Here is a 15,979-nt window from a genome sequence, read left to right as displayed (position 1 = left end):
TGCAGTGTTGGAAGAAAAATAACTAGACTAACTTTATTTTTGAACTGCAGTCTCTGGATCTCAGATCTGGGACTGGAGAGTGAATTTAATCAAATCCTTACCCACTGGTAACACACACTACTATATCTTTTCTCTAACCAGATTCCTCTCTCCCAGCTTCCACATACATTAGGGAGATAGTAGAGAAGACACAAACTTTGGAGTCAGATTCCTTGAGTCCCTACTGTGGAGAGGGACCTCAGTTTATCTGCAAAACAAGGATAATTCCTACTCCACAGTGTTGAGGATTAACTAAGCAAACCCCTTGACACGTGATTAGCAATAAATGGGAGCTATCAGTATTATTTTTCTGGCACTCCCAGCAGCAAAAGGCCGTCAGATTTCCGAAGCTTTGGTGTTTGTGACTTCCCAAACCAACCCATATTTAAACCCTTTTCAGCTGTCTTCTGCGAGTCTCAGTAGCTAGTGAAACTGCTGGCTCTCAATCCAGCAAACGGCGTATAGATCTTCTCGCGGATACTCCATGGCATTTCAAGTCAAGACTGGGTAAATGCTTTAAAATAACACTTCACGAGATTAAGAGTGCATAACCTGTCCCGGCCAACGACCACGAGCAGGACTCAGAGGAGCCGCAGGCTGAGGGGCAGGTTCCCCGCGCGGGGCGTGGACTCTTGCTTCCGCCATCTTCCTCGACATTCTGCGCATGTCCCAACTGCGTTTGGGGAGGAGGGCGTGCCTACCAGCCAGCCGGTAGAAGGCGGAATCTCATGGCAAGCAGGCGAATACGACCGGAAGGACGGAGAAATGCATGCGAGAGGGTGGAGCAGGAGGCGGAAGAACTGAAATCAGCTGACTGGGTCTCGTGACAGTCTGGGCAGGGGCGACGCAGGCGTACTATAGCGAGGTCCTCACAGCCTGAGCGAAGATGGCGGCCTCCAGAGTGAGCCTCTGAGAGGCAGAGGGAGGAGGTGGAGGGGGCGGGGAGGCAGCGCCGCCGCGGCATCAGGAACCCGCGGCAGTGGAGCTGCGGGGCCTCCGTGGGGAAAGGGGAAGTGGTGTAGGGGAGGAGGCCGGAGGGCGCCTCATCCCACTCTGGACGCGGAGCCGGCGGCAGGAGGAGCTCGGGCTGGAGCTTCTCCAGCCTCCCGCGAAGGTAAATCACCACGGGCACCGGACTCTGGAGCTTTGCTTTACCCCCTCGCCACGCCGCGAGGACTTGGGGCGCCAAGGGCAGGGAGAAGGAAGGGTGGTGCTGTCTGGGCCGCAACCTCCAGCAGTTCAGGAAAGCAGATTACCCTCCCCCCAGGCTGCTGGTCAGGTTCGTGTCGTCGGACCCCGCCACCCCCACCCGCCTGCCCCCCTGCGGTTCTGAGTGACAGTCGCCCAGGGCCCTGCCGTGTTCAGTCCCACCCCTCTTTTCGCCTCCTTTTCTGGGTTTCTTCCCACCATGGTCCCCCCACTGCACTCTGCACATCCTTATCCCACTCAGCCCTTATTCCTCTGGGCTCGCAGCCCTCTGGGCTCCGCCCTCCCGATTCCCTTTCATCCTCCTAGTCGGAGCGCTCTTCCTGCTGGATGCCCGGAACTCTTGTTTCCGTGGGTCAGTGACCCTCCTTCTTCCCAAGTATTGCATAGACTTTTAACTTTTATTTGCGTAGCTTTGTTTCGTTTTCTTAGGAAATGGGGAGCACCCGCGTCGTTTCTTCTTCAGCTCCTCCCTTTTCCAAAATGAAGTTTTCTCCCCTCAGCGTTTCCTTTTTGCAAGAGAGCTTATTCACAGGGGCCTTTCCTCCGCTGCTGTGATTTTTGTCTCTGAATGCGGCCTTTAGATGGGTGAAGTGGGACTTAGACGTTCAGTGAAGTAAGTGGCTGTTAAACGCGGATTTGACTCTACACTTAAAAAGTGTCCTCCCCTAAATTGTGTTGGGTGTTAAGGTAACCTCTCTTAAGACTTTCCTTTACAGGTTGCTTAGGGGAGAACATTAGAAGTCTTCCCCAAATGTGGCAGTGGTTTCCCGAAGTAAATGATTTCTCGGTTCCTCTCTCTGCTTTTCCCTTTGATCCGATCTTGATTCCCCCTGGGCTTCTACCTGATACTGTTGCCCACTGTGAAGGAGTTTATACACTAGAGTTATTTTGAGCGTCTTGGAGTGCAGAGACTTGGGTGAAAAGTTACATTTCAGAATATTTTTTCAAGACCTGTCCCAAAGATTGTCTTACTGTGTTTTCTTCTTGCTTGATGACAAAATTTCTAGGTTTGAAAGTACTGTATGCAGAGCCTAAGGAATTTACAGTTGTTGGGTATATTACCAGTACTCTGTGAATTTATGGGAAATGAAACAGGACTTGCCTTTAAAAAAAAAAAAGATGTTTAAAAAACTCGTCAATAATTGAGTGTCCCCAAAAGACTTGATTTCACTGTTCTTTAGAAGTGCTTTATTGTTTGACTAGCATATAATGTAAGATCATGCTAACATTTTAAATGTAATGTGAAACAGTTTAAGCAGCTATATCTTAAACTTGGCTTGTGGGATTAATATCACAATGGAATATAAGGCCATCCTCGTTTAGAAATATTACATTATACTCTGAAAACAGGAAGTAACACATATTAACGGAGGAAAAGTGGAGTCAGGGTTATTAAGAGAGAGGAATTTTGCATTCTATAGTTCATGGAAAAATACCACAGTTTGTATTCCACTGGGAGGTAATGGATATTCCTCTTTTTTCTAAACTGGCAGTAGTAAATAGTAAAATATATGAATGTTATAAGGGAAAAAGTTATGGAATTATGGAAAGGATGAGTTATTTTTAAGAATTAACTTTATCCACAAATAAATAGAAGCTGGTTGCTTAGGTGGAACGAAACAATGCTGGCTTTGTTGTTGAGTTTGTAGATGGGAGGGTAGTGGAGTCAGGTTCTCAGTAGATACTGAATTATGGCTGAAGTTAAAAAATCTGTTTTAACTAATTTGGCTGTATTCCTAAACTTCTATTTGAATTTGAGGTTTCCATTGCTCATACCTTTCTCATTTTTCTCTGACTGCATACTTAAAGTCAGTAAAATAGAGGCACATCTAAGCAGATAAATTATCAAAAATTTTGTTGCTACTAATAGTTTTAGGCCTAAATGTTTACCCGTAATGCTTATTAGTGGCTCGAGGGGAGTTGTTTTCAAAAAGATCCTTTAAGTCAGTGTTTCTCAACTTTATCAAACCCAGTAAAGGCCTCCTTTTTATTTCAAATAATTTGTAACAGCTCCTTTACTATCCTGAATTAGTTTATAAATTAGTATAACCACCTCTAGCTTTGGCCCTGGGACAAAAAGAGCCTTTGGTTCCACTGTAGGATCAAAAAAGAACCAGACTAACTTCAAATTGATGATTTTTTTTTTTTTTTTGAAACCTATTAAGTTGCTGAGGCCACAGGGCAAACCGGTGGCCTGAAATTTAAGGAGAGAAAGAGTATGTGTGAACTCATGTTCACCTTCAGTAGGCACATTTGGACACTGTTAAAGAGCATTCAGCTTGAGTAGCTGACAAGTTGATGAAGGCTGAGTTCACTTCTTTATCTACATTCTTTACTGGGTACTCCTAGAAAAGATTGGAATGAGATCTGAGGAGTGTCTCTTGTGGTGCTGAGCCAGAGAACGGGAGAAGAGCAACAGAGTGTTCAGGAGGGGCAAAAAACTCTTGATTCTTTCTCTCTCTCTGTCTCTCTCTCTCTCCCTCCCCTATAGAATAAAAACCTTAATCTTTAGAGAGAATGGGCATATCTGTCAGCAGGCCCTGTTGGTGAGCTGAGGGAAGACAGAAACTGGGGAGAGCAACTTTTTGGGGAAGGGACACTGAGCCCAAAATTCCAGCCTGGGGAAACAGGAAAATTACACCTCTGAGAAACAGAGACACAGCATATGTCTAGGACTAAACCTTAGGACAACAGAGACTGTAACCCCACCTCTCTGCCACTAAGTTAAGAAACTGTGAATAACAAGTAGCTGCAAAATAGTATAAGGTGAGGAATAAGATTACGCAAAGAGGCACAGGGCAAAGAATCAAATAGACATTGCTTTAATAAATGATTCCCGACCTAGGCACAAGCTGTTCAGTAGATATTTGAAGCCTGTAATACAGTGGGGATAAAACCACAAAAGTGAAAGTATTAGTTGCTCAGTCATGTCTGACTCTTTGCAGCATCATGGACCAAAGAGTACCGACCAGGCTCCTCTGTCCATGGAATTCTCCAAGGCAAGAATACTGGAGTGGGTTGCCATTCCCTTCTCCGAAGATAACCATAGCAACAGCGAATCATAAACTCAGCTCAGCTCCTAACATCCTGCATTAAAGACTCAACAAAGAAAAGATGTTCCCATTTCCCTTCACAAAAGTTACTTACCTCTATCTCTGCTGTCCTATTACATGTCCCACTTTCAGCAAAAATTACAAGACGTACAAAAGACAAAAAACATTCCCAAGAGAAAGAGCAGTCCATCACCAGGATTAGTCTTTGGCTAACATAGGTGCTTCTATCTGATAAGGGAATTTAAAATGACTATAATTAATGTTAAAGGTATGAACAAAAAGTGGACAGCATACAAAATCAGCTGGTTAGTTTCAGCTGACAGATAGAAACTATAAGAAAGAATCAAAAGGAAATGTCAGAAGTTACACTACATAGTAACGGATTGCAGGATGCCTTTGGGCTCATCAGTTGATCTGAAACAACCAAAGAAAGAATCTGTGAATTTGTAGATATCAGAAATTATCTAAGTGAAACACAAAGAGTTTAAAAAAAGAACAAGAGCTTGGGAATTCTATCTAACACGTTTAAATACATGCATAATTAGAATCCTGGAAGAGGACAGAGCAGAAGAAATGTTGAAATATTTGAGGAAATAATTGAGAATTATCTGAAATTAATGCCAGACATCAAATTAGAGGTGTAAGAAACTTAGGGAACACAAGCAGGGTAAATACCTGCCACTTAAAAAACCTGCATAAGACATCAAATTCAAACTTAGTTCTCCTAAGAGAAACTGTTGAAGTAACCAAAGAAAAGAGAAACATTCTATACAAAGAAACAGATAAGAGTTACAGCAGAGAAGCCATGCAAGCCAGAAGACAGCTAAGTGACAGCTTTAAAGTACTGAAAGAAAAAAAACAGTAAAAAATATCCATCAAAAATGCAGACAAAATAGAGACACTCTTAAAAGCCATGAGAATTCAGACTTCTCATGAAGTTTTTATGATGTATGCATTACAGGAAAATTACATGTATATTAAATGGCAAAACATACTTCATGATTTGTATTTTAATATAAAACTAAATTCTGGAATTAGCAGTAAATAGGCTTTTATCTATGTGAATAACCACTTGGATATTTGAAAGTCACTTGAGGTCAGTTCATCAGTTTGTGGGACTGTCTTGCTTGTTGAGGGGTATGTAGCTCCATCCACTAAATCCTAGAAGTGTTTTCTTTCTTTCTTTTTTTTTTTAAGTGTTTTTAATCATAGTGTCTCAAGGCGCAGCAGCCCCACCCCAACTTCCACTCTTGCAACCATTACTTTAATTCAATACATTGAATTAAACATTCTTTTTAACACATTTTTCTGCTCCAGCTGTGTTCACAGATGCTTAGCACATGCCAGTCAGTGACATCTCTTATCTTATGGTATGATTCTTAGTTCTGGAAACTCCTTTAAGAATCAGTGAGCCGGGGGATATCTTTGTAGCAAGTAACTTAAGCCAACATAGTTGTGACATTTTTGCAAACTTGAGACAGTTACCTGTGCAAAGTTGTATTTAAGTATGATTCATTCAATAAAGCTAAACATAATTTCCTAGTAGTTCTTTTCACATGCTCTTAACTTTATTTAGCAGCCTACATATTTGAGTTTTACTTGTACTTTTATGGACTGCTTAAAAGGAAAAGTCATCTCTAACATAAGTCTAAAATCAGTGGGGTTTTTAAAGTTTGAGAATTTAAGTTGCCCTTAGAAGTAGGCCACACTGTTTAAGCAGTGTTCACAGATTTAGCACATGCCATTTGATAATATCTTTTTTGCAGTTAATAACAATTGGAGTTTTTAATGACCAGATTGACAGCAAAACCCCTAAAGTAATCTAAATTATTTTGATGTTCTGATTTTTTCAAGTAATAATTGTGAAAACATCATGGAAGGATTGATAAGGTATGAATATAGGGACTTTCTCTAGTGTGTAATAAGTTCTCTGTGTGTGTATATGCTCAGTTGTGTTCTTTGCAATCTCATGGACTGTAGCCCACCAGGCTCCTCTGTCCGTGGTACTTTCTAGGCAAGAATACTGGAGTGGGTTGCCATCTCCTGCTCCAGGGGATCTTTCTGACCCAGGGATGGAACCCATGTCTCTTGTGGTTCCTGCATTGGCAGGAGGATTCTTTTACCACTGTACCACCTGGGAGGCTCTAGTAAATTCTATACTAATTATATTTAAGCTTCAATTCTTACACTAGTCCTGTGGGGTTTCTTGCTCTCTCAAACTTATACAGAATATATTTTGGATGTTCATCAAATCTTAGAGTAGATGAGCCATTTTCCTCCCGAAACTTATAGCTACTGGGTTTAATTTTAAAAGTAGAATTTTCTTTTCTTTCTTTTTTTTTTTTTTTTACTTACTTGATAGATTTGGGAGTGTTCTGTAAACTGTGAAACTCTATGGCAGAGTTAGGAATAATAGGGGTTTTTTGGAAAGAGACAAACCAGAAATTTACATGTTGTAGCTGTTTTGTATTGGGTCAAAGAAAGGGAAATTGTAGCCACTTAAACTCTTGTCTTATACTAGTATTAAGAGAACAGTATTTGGGTATTAAGATGCTTACTGTCTTCAAGTTATATTTGCTATATGCCTAGGAAGTTTATTCCCCCATTATGTGTTTACTATAGTGTTAAGAAAAACAATTTGAAATGTGGCAGTTAAAAATCTCTTTTACCATTAGCGTCTGTGAGAGCAAGATTATTAAGTGCCTGTGAGCTGAAGAACAGTTTATTGAATTAGTATATTTTGTTCTTGCATAAACCAATTTAGATTCAAAGATGAAATAAAAATTTGTGTCTAGAAAGCTTTAAGAATGTGTGCAAACTAGAAATACGTAAATGATCAGTACTGCTGATTTCACAGAATTGCTTAAGTGAACACATTTCTTAGTTGTTTTTTTTCTCTTCCCCCGAGTGAATATTTCAAGGCATTTTTAAATTTTGGAAAGAGAGTCATAACCATGTATCTTCCCTGGCAAAAACATTATTATTATTTTACAACAAATAGAGATCTATTTGTGAGAAATAAGAATTATCCATTCAGATGTAATCTAAAATATGAAGAGATAGGTATCTTTTTCAGTATTTAATTTACATTGAATGGGAAAGGCCAGCAAAATTAACTGCTATGGTGTATATGCTTACTTCTCCCCCCATTGAGATCATGTTAAGTGTTTCTTCTGATTTATGGGTTGCTTTTGAATTTCTCTTGCCCTTTTATTTCATGAATGTATATTCAGTTTCTAATTAGAGAGGAATGGATTTTATAAAGAGAATGAGGAGATCTTAGATTAGTTTTCCCTACCCTATGATGGTAGAAGTATTTGAAAGTTCATTTTGGCTTTGAACTGGCTTTCTTATAATATTTATCTCTGAAGTTCTTTAGCAAGTAAAGAAAACTAAGATAGCGTGTACTAAAACCTTACTTAGTGATCTATTTTATAGCTGTTTAAAGATTCCTGTATGGTAGATGTCGTTCACATTACTGATTTGTTGTTTATTTAAATGAAAAATACTTCTGTCTACACTTGAGTTATATATTAAAACATAAAGATTAAAAATTTAAAAACAGGGTTAAAGGTCATATCACTTTTCTCTCAGACACAGCACATTCTAAGACAGTCTAGTTGTAGCTTTTTAATATGGGTAAAAATTAATGTTCTGTTAACCATTTATATTTTTTTTTTACCTTTTATTTGAAACTGACCTAACCTAGCGATATAATTCACTTAGGTTTTGAATCCAGTTAGAAATAAAACTAGGCTCTATAAGAAGCCACTAATAAGGGATTCTCTCTTTGGTCATTACTTGGATCAGCCTTTGCCTTAGCAATGGTTTTCCTTCTGTATTTTCAGTAAGACGTAGATGTATGGGGAAATACTATGTTCACAAATTAGTTTCTATCATGTGAATATCTACCATATTTTCAGGTGTAATTTCACAGTGTAGCAGAAAAACAGTGTTCTATTGAAGGTCAGAAAATAAGGGCAAATGTAGTTTTCCCCCAACATAAAAGTTTTCACTGACAGCCACGTTGAAAGGAATTTACATTAGACACCCATATTTTTTTGAGGCATTTCAAGACAGACTCATATTTTTAATTCATTACTTGAGAGTGAGAGCAAAATGATGAAAAGAGTTTATTCTTTCATTTTGCAAATTCAAGGTGGAAAGTTAGTATCTTGTCTGCTCTTTGGAAGTTTTCATACTTGTGTAAAAATCCTTTCCAGTTGGTCATGCAAAGTGTGTGCTTTGAAGGCAAATAGCCTTGATTAAAACCATTTCCTTCAGTCATTCACTAGTGTATTATTTTTCTGAGTATACTCAATAATCCTGGCTAAGTAAGGTTTCTGTGTGAGTTTTTACTGAACACAAGCCATACATGTAGACTTAATTTTGCTGTGTGTGCAAATTCTTTTGCCTATACCCTGACTGCCTGACTGTAATCTGCTTGGAGGGCTCCATGGTAAAGCATTCACCTGCAGTGCAGGAGACACAGGTTCAGTCCCTGGGTCAGAAAGATCCCCTAGAGGAGGAGATGACAACCCATTCCAGTTATACTTGCTTTGGAAATCCCATGGACAGAGGAACCTGGCAGGCTATATAGTCCATGGGTCACAAAAGAGTCAGACAGGATTTGGGACTAAATAGCAACAGTCTGCTTAAGTGTTTGTGATGCTGAGTCCCTTCATACTGCTTTTCGTTCTTAGGGTCATTTTGATGTAGGTGTCTCTCAGTGAACTCTCAAATCCTGCACTTTTGTGTCAAAATCATATTGTCCAAAAGATTGTACTTATGTGTAAATGGTTTTAAATGGATTGTCAGTTTCACTGCCAGTAATAAGACTGTGAAAACCTCAAGTGTTAATTGAAAGGATGAAGCAAGGGACTCATTGAAAAAGGCGAATCTAGCTAGAATTCCTGGATTCTGTTTTGAATTATGCCTTGAATTTGACTTTTAACCCTTTGCACAGGTCTTTTAAAAGACAAACTGAAAAGTTGCAGAAAAGCTCTGTTAGTGGTGTATTATTAGGATATAGAATGAGAACAAGTGAAGCCAACTTGCAAAAATTAGAGATCTTTTCCAGGTGACTTAGTTACAAAGGGCTTGTATACTTGAGTTTTTATCAAAAAGATATTTGAGAATTTGAAGTGGGACTGTCCTGCAGGAAAGGAGGTGAAATTTAAGCAGTAATTAGTTTGAACACAAAAGCTCTTGCTAATTTGAATAGCACCTCAACAACTGGCAGGATAGCAAATACTGATGATACAGCTGCTACCAAGATCTCATCCAACAATTTTTATATTTTTTTAGCTGGACAGTATAAATAACTGTTATGCTCCTACACCTGAGACTAGAAATTCTGCAGAGTTTTCATCATTATTAGTGGGAATTATGGTTGCTTATTAGTTTTTACTGATTAGCAACAGTTCAAGGACCACTTTTAGAACTTATTTAAGAAATATACAGAGGAGATAATTGAATGGGGATTATTTTTATGGAGTAAAATTCTTTCTTCCAAAAGTTTGATAAGTTTTAACTTGAAAGACATCAAACATAAATTTAAAACTATTAGGTTGGTTTCATAGAATTTAGCAACACATCAAAAAGCTCATACACCATGATCAAGTTGGGTTTATTCCAGGGATGCAAGGATTCTTTAATATATGCAAATCATCATTGTGATACACCATATTAAAAAATTGAAAGGTAAAAACCATATAATAATATCAGTAGACGTAGAAAAAGCCTTTGACAAAATTCAGCACCCATTTATGATTAAAACTCCTCAGAAAATGGTCATAAAAGGAACCTAATTCAACATAGTAAAGGCCATATATGATAAGCCTACAGCAAACATTATTCTCAATGGTGAAAAACTGAAAGCCTACAGCAAACATTATTCTCAATGGTGAAAAACTGAAAGCATTACCCCTAAGATCAGGAATAAGACAAGGGTGTCCACTTTAACCACTGTCATTAAACATAGTTCTGAAAGTCCTAGCTATAGCAACAGAGAAGAAAAAGAAATAAAAGGAATCTAGATTGGAAAAGAAGAAATAAAGTTCTCACTGTTTGCAGATGACATGATATTGTACATAGAAAACCCTGAAGATAGTATCAGAAGATTACTAGAGCTAATCAGTGAATTTAGCAAAGTCACTGGATACAAAATCAATACACAGAAATCATTTGTATTTCTATATACTAACAATGAAAACTCAGAGAAATTAATAATCAGTCCCATTCACCATTGCAACAAAAAGAATTAAATACCTAGGAATAAACATACCTAAGGAGACAAACTGACTCATTTGAAAAGACCCTGTTGCTGGGAAAGATTGAGGGTAGGAGAAGAAGGGGACCACAGAGGATGACACGGTTAGATGGCATCACTGACTCAATGGACTTAAGTTTGGGTAAACTCTGGGAGTTGTTGATGGACAGGGAGGCCTGGCGTGCTGCAGTTCATGGGGTCGCAAAGAGTCAGACACAACTGACTGAACTGAACTGAAGGAGACAAAAGAACTGTACACAGAAAATTATAAGACTAATAAAAGAAATCAAAGATGATATAAATAGATGGAGAGCCATTCTTTATTCCTGGGTAGGAGGAATCAGCATTGTGAAAATGACTACACTACCAAACACAATCTACAGATTCAGTGCGATTCCTATCAAATTACCAATGGCATTTTTCATAGAACTAGACAAAAAATTTCACGATTCATATGGAAGCACAAAAGAGCCTGAATAGCCAAAAGATTCTTGAGAAAGAAAGATGGAGCTGGAGGAATCAACCTTCCTGACTTCAGATTATACTACAAAGCTGCAGTCATCAAGACAGTATGCTACTGGCACAAAACAGAAATATAGACCAATGGAACAAGATCAAAAGCCCAGACATAAACCCATACACCTATGGGTACTTTATTTTTGACAAAGGAGGTAAGAATATACAATGGGGCAAAGACATCCTCTTTGATAAATGGTACTGGAAAAATTGGACAGCTTCATGTAAAAGAATAAAATTAGAACTTTTCCCAACACCATACACAAAGATAAACTCAAAAGGGATTAAAGACCTAAATGTAAGACCAGAAACTATAAAACTCAGAGGAAAACATAGCCACAACACTCGATGACGTAAATGAAAGGAAGATCCTCTATGACCCACCTCTAGAGTAATGGAAATGAAAACAAAAGTAAACACATGGGACTTGATTAAACTTAAAAGCTTTTGTACAGCAAAGGAAATATAAGCAAGGTGAAAAGACAGGCCTCAGAGTGGGAGAAAATAATAGCAAATGAAACAACTGGCAAAGGATTAATTACCAAAATATACAAGCAGCTCATACAACCCAATACCAGAAAAACAACTCAATCAAAAAGTGGGAAAAGACCTAAACAGACATTTCTCCAAAGAAGGCATACAGATGGCTAACAAACACATGAAAAGATACTCAACATCACTCATTATTAGAGAAATGCAAATCAGAACTACAATGAGATATCACCTCACACCGGTCAGAATGGCCATCATCAAAAAGTCTTCAAACAATAAATGCTGGAGAGGGTGTGGAGAAAAGGGAACACCCTTGCACTGTTGGTGGAAATGTAAATTGATACAGCCATTATGGAAGACGGTATGGAGATTCCCTAAAAAACTAGGAATGAAACCACCATATGACCCAGCAATACCACTCCTAGGCATGTACCCTGAGGAAACCAAAATTGAAAGAGACACATGTGTCCCATTGCAGCACTATTTACAATAACTAGAACATGGAAGCAACCTAGATGTCACTTGACAGAAAAATGGATAAAGAAGTCATGGTACATATACAAAATAGAATATTACTCAGCCATAAAAAGGAACACAGTCAGTTCTAATGAGGTGGATGAACCTAGAACCTATTATACAGAGTGAAGTAAGTCAGGAAGGGAAAGATAAATATCGTAATCTAATGCATATGTACAGAAACTAGAAAAATGGTACTGAAGAATTTATTTACAGGGCAACAGTGGAGAAGCAGACATAGAGAATAGACTTATGGACATGGGAAGAGGGGAGGAGAGGGTGAGATGTATGGAAAGAGTAACATGGAAACTTACATTACCATATGTAAAATAGGTAGCCAATGGGAATTTGCTGTATGGCTTAGGAAACTCAAAGAAGGACTCTGTATCAACCTAGAGGGTGTGATGGGGAGGGAGATGGGAGGGAGGGGATATATGTCTACCTATGGTTGATTCACGTTGAGATTTGACAGAAACAGCAAAATTCTGTAAAGCAGTTATCCTTCAGTGAAAAAAAAAAGACTATTAGGTTGGTTTCAGGTAAAAATACATTTCTAATAATTGAAATTTCAAATGCCTAACTGGGAGATATTTTAAATGTAGTAAATAAAATTGATGCTTATAGTTGACTTAATTTTTAAATTAAAAAAAATCTTTAAAAATCTTATCATGATTATCTTGGCTTATCTTTTATATTCTTTTTGAAAGCATTTTAGGAAAACTGTAAGGAATAGAATAATAATAATACCCTGATGTATTCTACCTAGTTTAAGAAATATGATATATTGGTATAGTTATTTTTGAATGAGCAGTAAAAGCTTTAGAATACTGTTTAAATCAACATTGTATGTTTGGAAGTAGAAATTCTAAGTGACACATATTGGTGATAGACATTGAATAATATACAAGGACTGAAGTTAGTAGATAAAAGACTTAGTAAGGATCAAGTAACTTAATAACTTTACGTGCTATATATCTTAAAAAATGTCTGGCCTTACAAGTAATCTTGAAAATAAAAGCTGTAGTAATAACATTCAAAAGAACTATTAAGTATCTGGGTAGTATATTTAAAGTACAGTAGTAATTATTATGATTGCTAACAAAAATACTAACTACATTTTTGAGTGCTTATTCTGAGCCAGATATCACATTAATGGCTTTATCCAGATTATCTCACTTGGTCCTCATGATGGTCCTTTGAGACAAATACTGTCATCTCTATAGATGAACTGGGATTCTGAGAAGTGAAGAAACTTGTTCAAAGTCATACAGCCAATAAATGATGGTTACCACTAGTGTGTCTTTGACCGTAAGTAAAATTTTAAAAATTCACCACTTTTACCTTGGTGATAGATTATTAAAACAACTTTATTGTATATCTTACTAATACTAGCTTCTTGGCCTAATCATTAGTTAATGTTTAGCGTGTGGGACAGCCACTTCAATATCTGTGCTACAGGGAGATATTCCAAGTGAGTCTTCCCAGATAGAATCATCACCTACCACTGCACTTGGAGGAACCCTAGACTTGCTGTTACTCATTTTCCAATGGTTCTCTTGCAATTATTCCAACTCTCCCTTTAAGTGATGCATAGTCAAGCACAGAATATTCTTTTTTTTTTCTTTTTTCATTTTTCAAGTATTTGTGCGTTACCATCATCCACTAGTCAGTTATTAATACCTTTTGTTGTTATTCAGTAGCTCAGTCATGTCTGACTCTTTGCCGACCCCATGGACTGCAGCATGCCATGCTTCCCTGCCTTTCACCGTCTCCCAGTGCCTGCTCAAACTCATGTCCATTGAGTCAGTGATGTCAACCAACCATCTCATCCTCTTCTCCTCCTGCCTTCATCCTTTCCCAGCATCAGGGTCTTTTCTAAGGAATCAGTTATTTCCATCAGGAGGCCAAAGTATTGGAACTTCAGCTTCAGCATCAGTCCTTCCAATTAATATTCAGAACTGATTCCCTTTAGAATGGACTGGTTGGATCTCCTTGCGGTCCAAGGGACTTTCAAGAATCTTCTCCGGCACCACAGTTCAAAAGCATCAATTCTTTGGCACTCAGCTTTCTTTATGGTCCAACTCACATTTATATATGACTACTGGAAAACCATAGCTCTGACTAGACGGACTTTTGTTGGCAAAGTAATGTCTCTGCTTTCTAAGATGCAGTCTAAGTTTATCATAGCTTTTCTTCCAGGGAGTAAGCATCTTTTAATTTGATGGCTACAGTCACCATCTGCAGTGATTTTGGAGTCCAAGAAAATAAAGTCTCACTGTTTCCATTGTTTCCCCATCTATTTCCCATGAAGTGATGGGACCAGATGCCATGATCTTAGTTTTTTGAATGTTGAGCTTTAAGCCAGCTTTTTCATTCACTCTCCTCTTTCACTTTAATCACGTTCTTTAGTTCCTCTTTGCTTTCTGCTGTAAGGGTGGTGTCATCTGTATATCTGAGGTTATTGATATTTCTCCTGGCAATCTTGACTCCAGCTTGTGCTTACATACTGGCTTATATTCAGTCTGGCTTACATGATCAGCTGCTCTACATACAAGTTAAATAAGCAGGTTGACAGTATACAGCCTTGATGTACTCCTTTTCCAGTTTGGAACCAGTCTGTTGTTCCATGTTTGGTTCTAACTTGCTTCTTGACCTGCATAAAGATTTCTCAGGAGGCAGGTAAGGTGGTCTGGTATTCCCATCTCTTTAAGAATTTTCCACAGTTTGTTGTGGTCACAAAAGCTTTAGTATAGTCAGTGAAACAGAGGTAAATGTTTTTCTGGAATTCTCTTGCTTTTTCTGTGATCCAGCAGATGTTGACAATTTAATCTCTTTAGCCTTTTCTAAATCAAGCTTGAACATCTGAAAGTTCTCAGTGCAGATACTGTTTAATCCTAGCTTGTATAATTTTGAGCATTACTTTGCTAGCATGTGAAAAGTGAAGTAGCTCAGTCGTGTCGGACTCTTGGCCACCCCATGGACTGTAGCCTACCAGGCTCCTCCCTCCATGGGATTCTCCATGCAAGAATACCAGAGTGGGTTGCCATTTCCTTCTCCAGGGGATCTTCCGGATCTAGGGATCGAATCCAGGTCTCCCGCATTGCAGGCAGACACTTTAACCTCTAAGCCACTGTAGCTTTCCACCATTGGGTGCAGTTGTGCAATAGTTTCAAACATTCTTTGGCACTACCTTTCTTTGGGATTGGAATGAAAACTGACCTTTTTTAGTCCTGTGGCCACTGCTGAGTTTTCCAAATTTGCTGGCATATTGAGCAAAGCACTTTAACAGCATCATCTTTTAGGATTTGAAATAGATCAGCCGGAATTCCATCACCTCCACTAGCTTTGGTCATAGTATTGCTTCCTAAGACCCACTTGACTTCTCCCTTCAAGTGGTCTGGCTTTAGGTGAGTGATCACACCATTGTTGTTATCTGAATCATTAAGATCTTTTTTATATAGTTCTGTGTATTCTTGTCACCTTTTGTTAGTATCTTCTGCTTTTGTTAGATCCATACAGTTTCTGTCCTTTATTGTGCCCATCTTTGCATGAAATGTTCCCTTGGCATCCCTGATTTTCTTGAGGACATCTCCAGTCTTTCCCCTTCTATTGTTTTCCTATATTTCTTTGTGTTGATTACTGCGGAAGGCTTTCTTATCTCTCCTTGCTATTCTTTGGGACATTTAGATGGGCATATCTTTCCTTTTCTCTGTTGCCTTTTGCTTCTCTTTTTTTCTCCTTGCTATTTGTAAGGCCTCCTCAGACAACCATTTTGCCTTTTTGCATTTCTTTTTCTTGGGGATTGTTTTGATCATCACTTCCTATACAATATTATGAATTTCTGTCCATAGTTCTTCAGGCATTCTGTCTATCTGATCTAATC

General features: G+C 38.5%; 1 protein-coding gene across 2 annotated transcripts in view; it reads left to right on the top strand.

Moving 5' to 3' along the window:
• Positions 1-991: 991 nt before the first annotated feature.
• DNAJC13 (DnaJ heat shock protein family (Hsp40) member C13) overlaps positions 992-15,979 on the top strand; it is a 153,684-nt gene continuing 138,696 nt past the window's right edge. Inside the window, exon 1 of one of the 2 annotated variants that reach the window (XR_011487368.1) lies at positions 992-1,153. The gene's annotated coding sequence lies outside the window, so the exon portion shown is untranslated. The remainder of the gene's footprint in view (positions 1,154-15,979) is intronic. The other variant, XM_070466748.1, reaches the window with a different exon arrangement.

This window comes from Odocoileus virginianus, chromosome 4 (genome assembly GCF_023699985.2).
Source record: "Odocoileus virginianus isolate 20LAN1187 ecotype Illinois chromosome 4, Ovbor_1.2, whole genome shotgun sequence".
Classification (NCBI taxonomy): Eukaryota; Metazoa; Chordata; class Mammalia; order Artiodactyla; family Cervidae; genus Odocoileus; species Odocoileus virginianus.
This window is presented reverse-complemented; position numbering and strand designations above follow the sequence as displayed.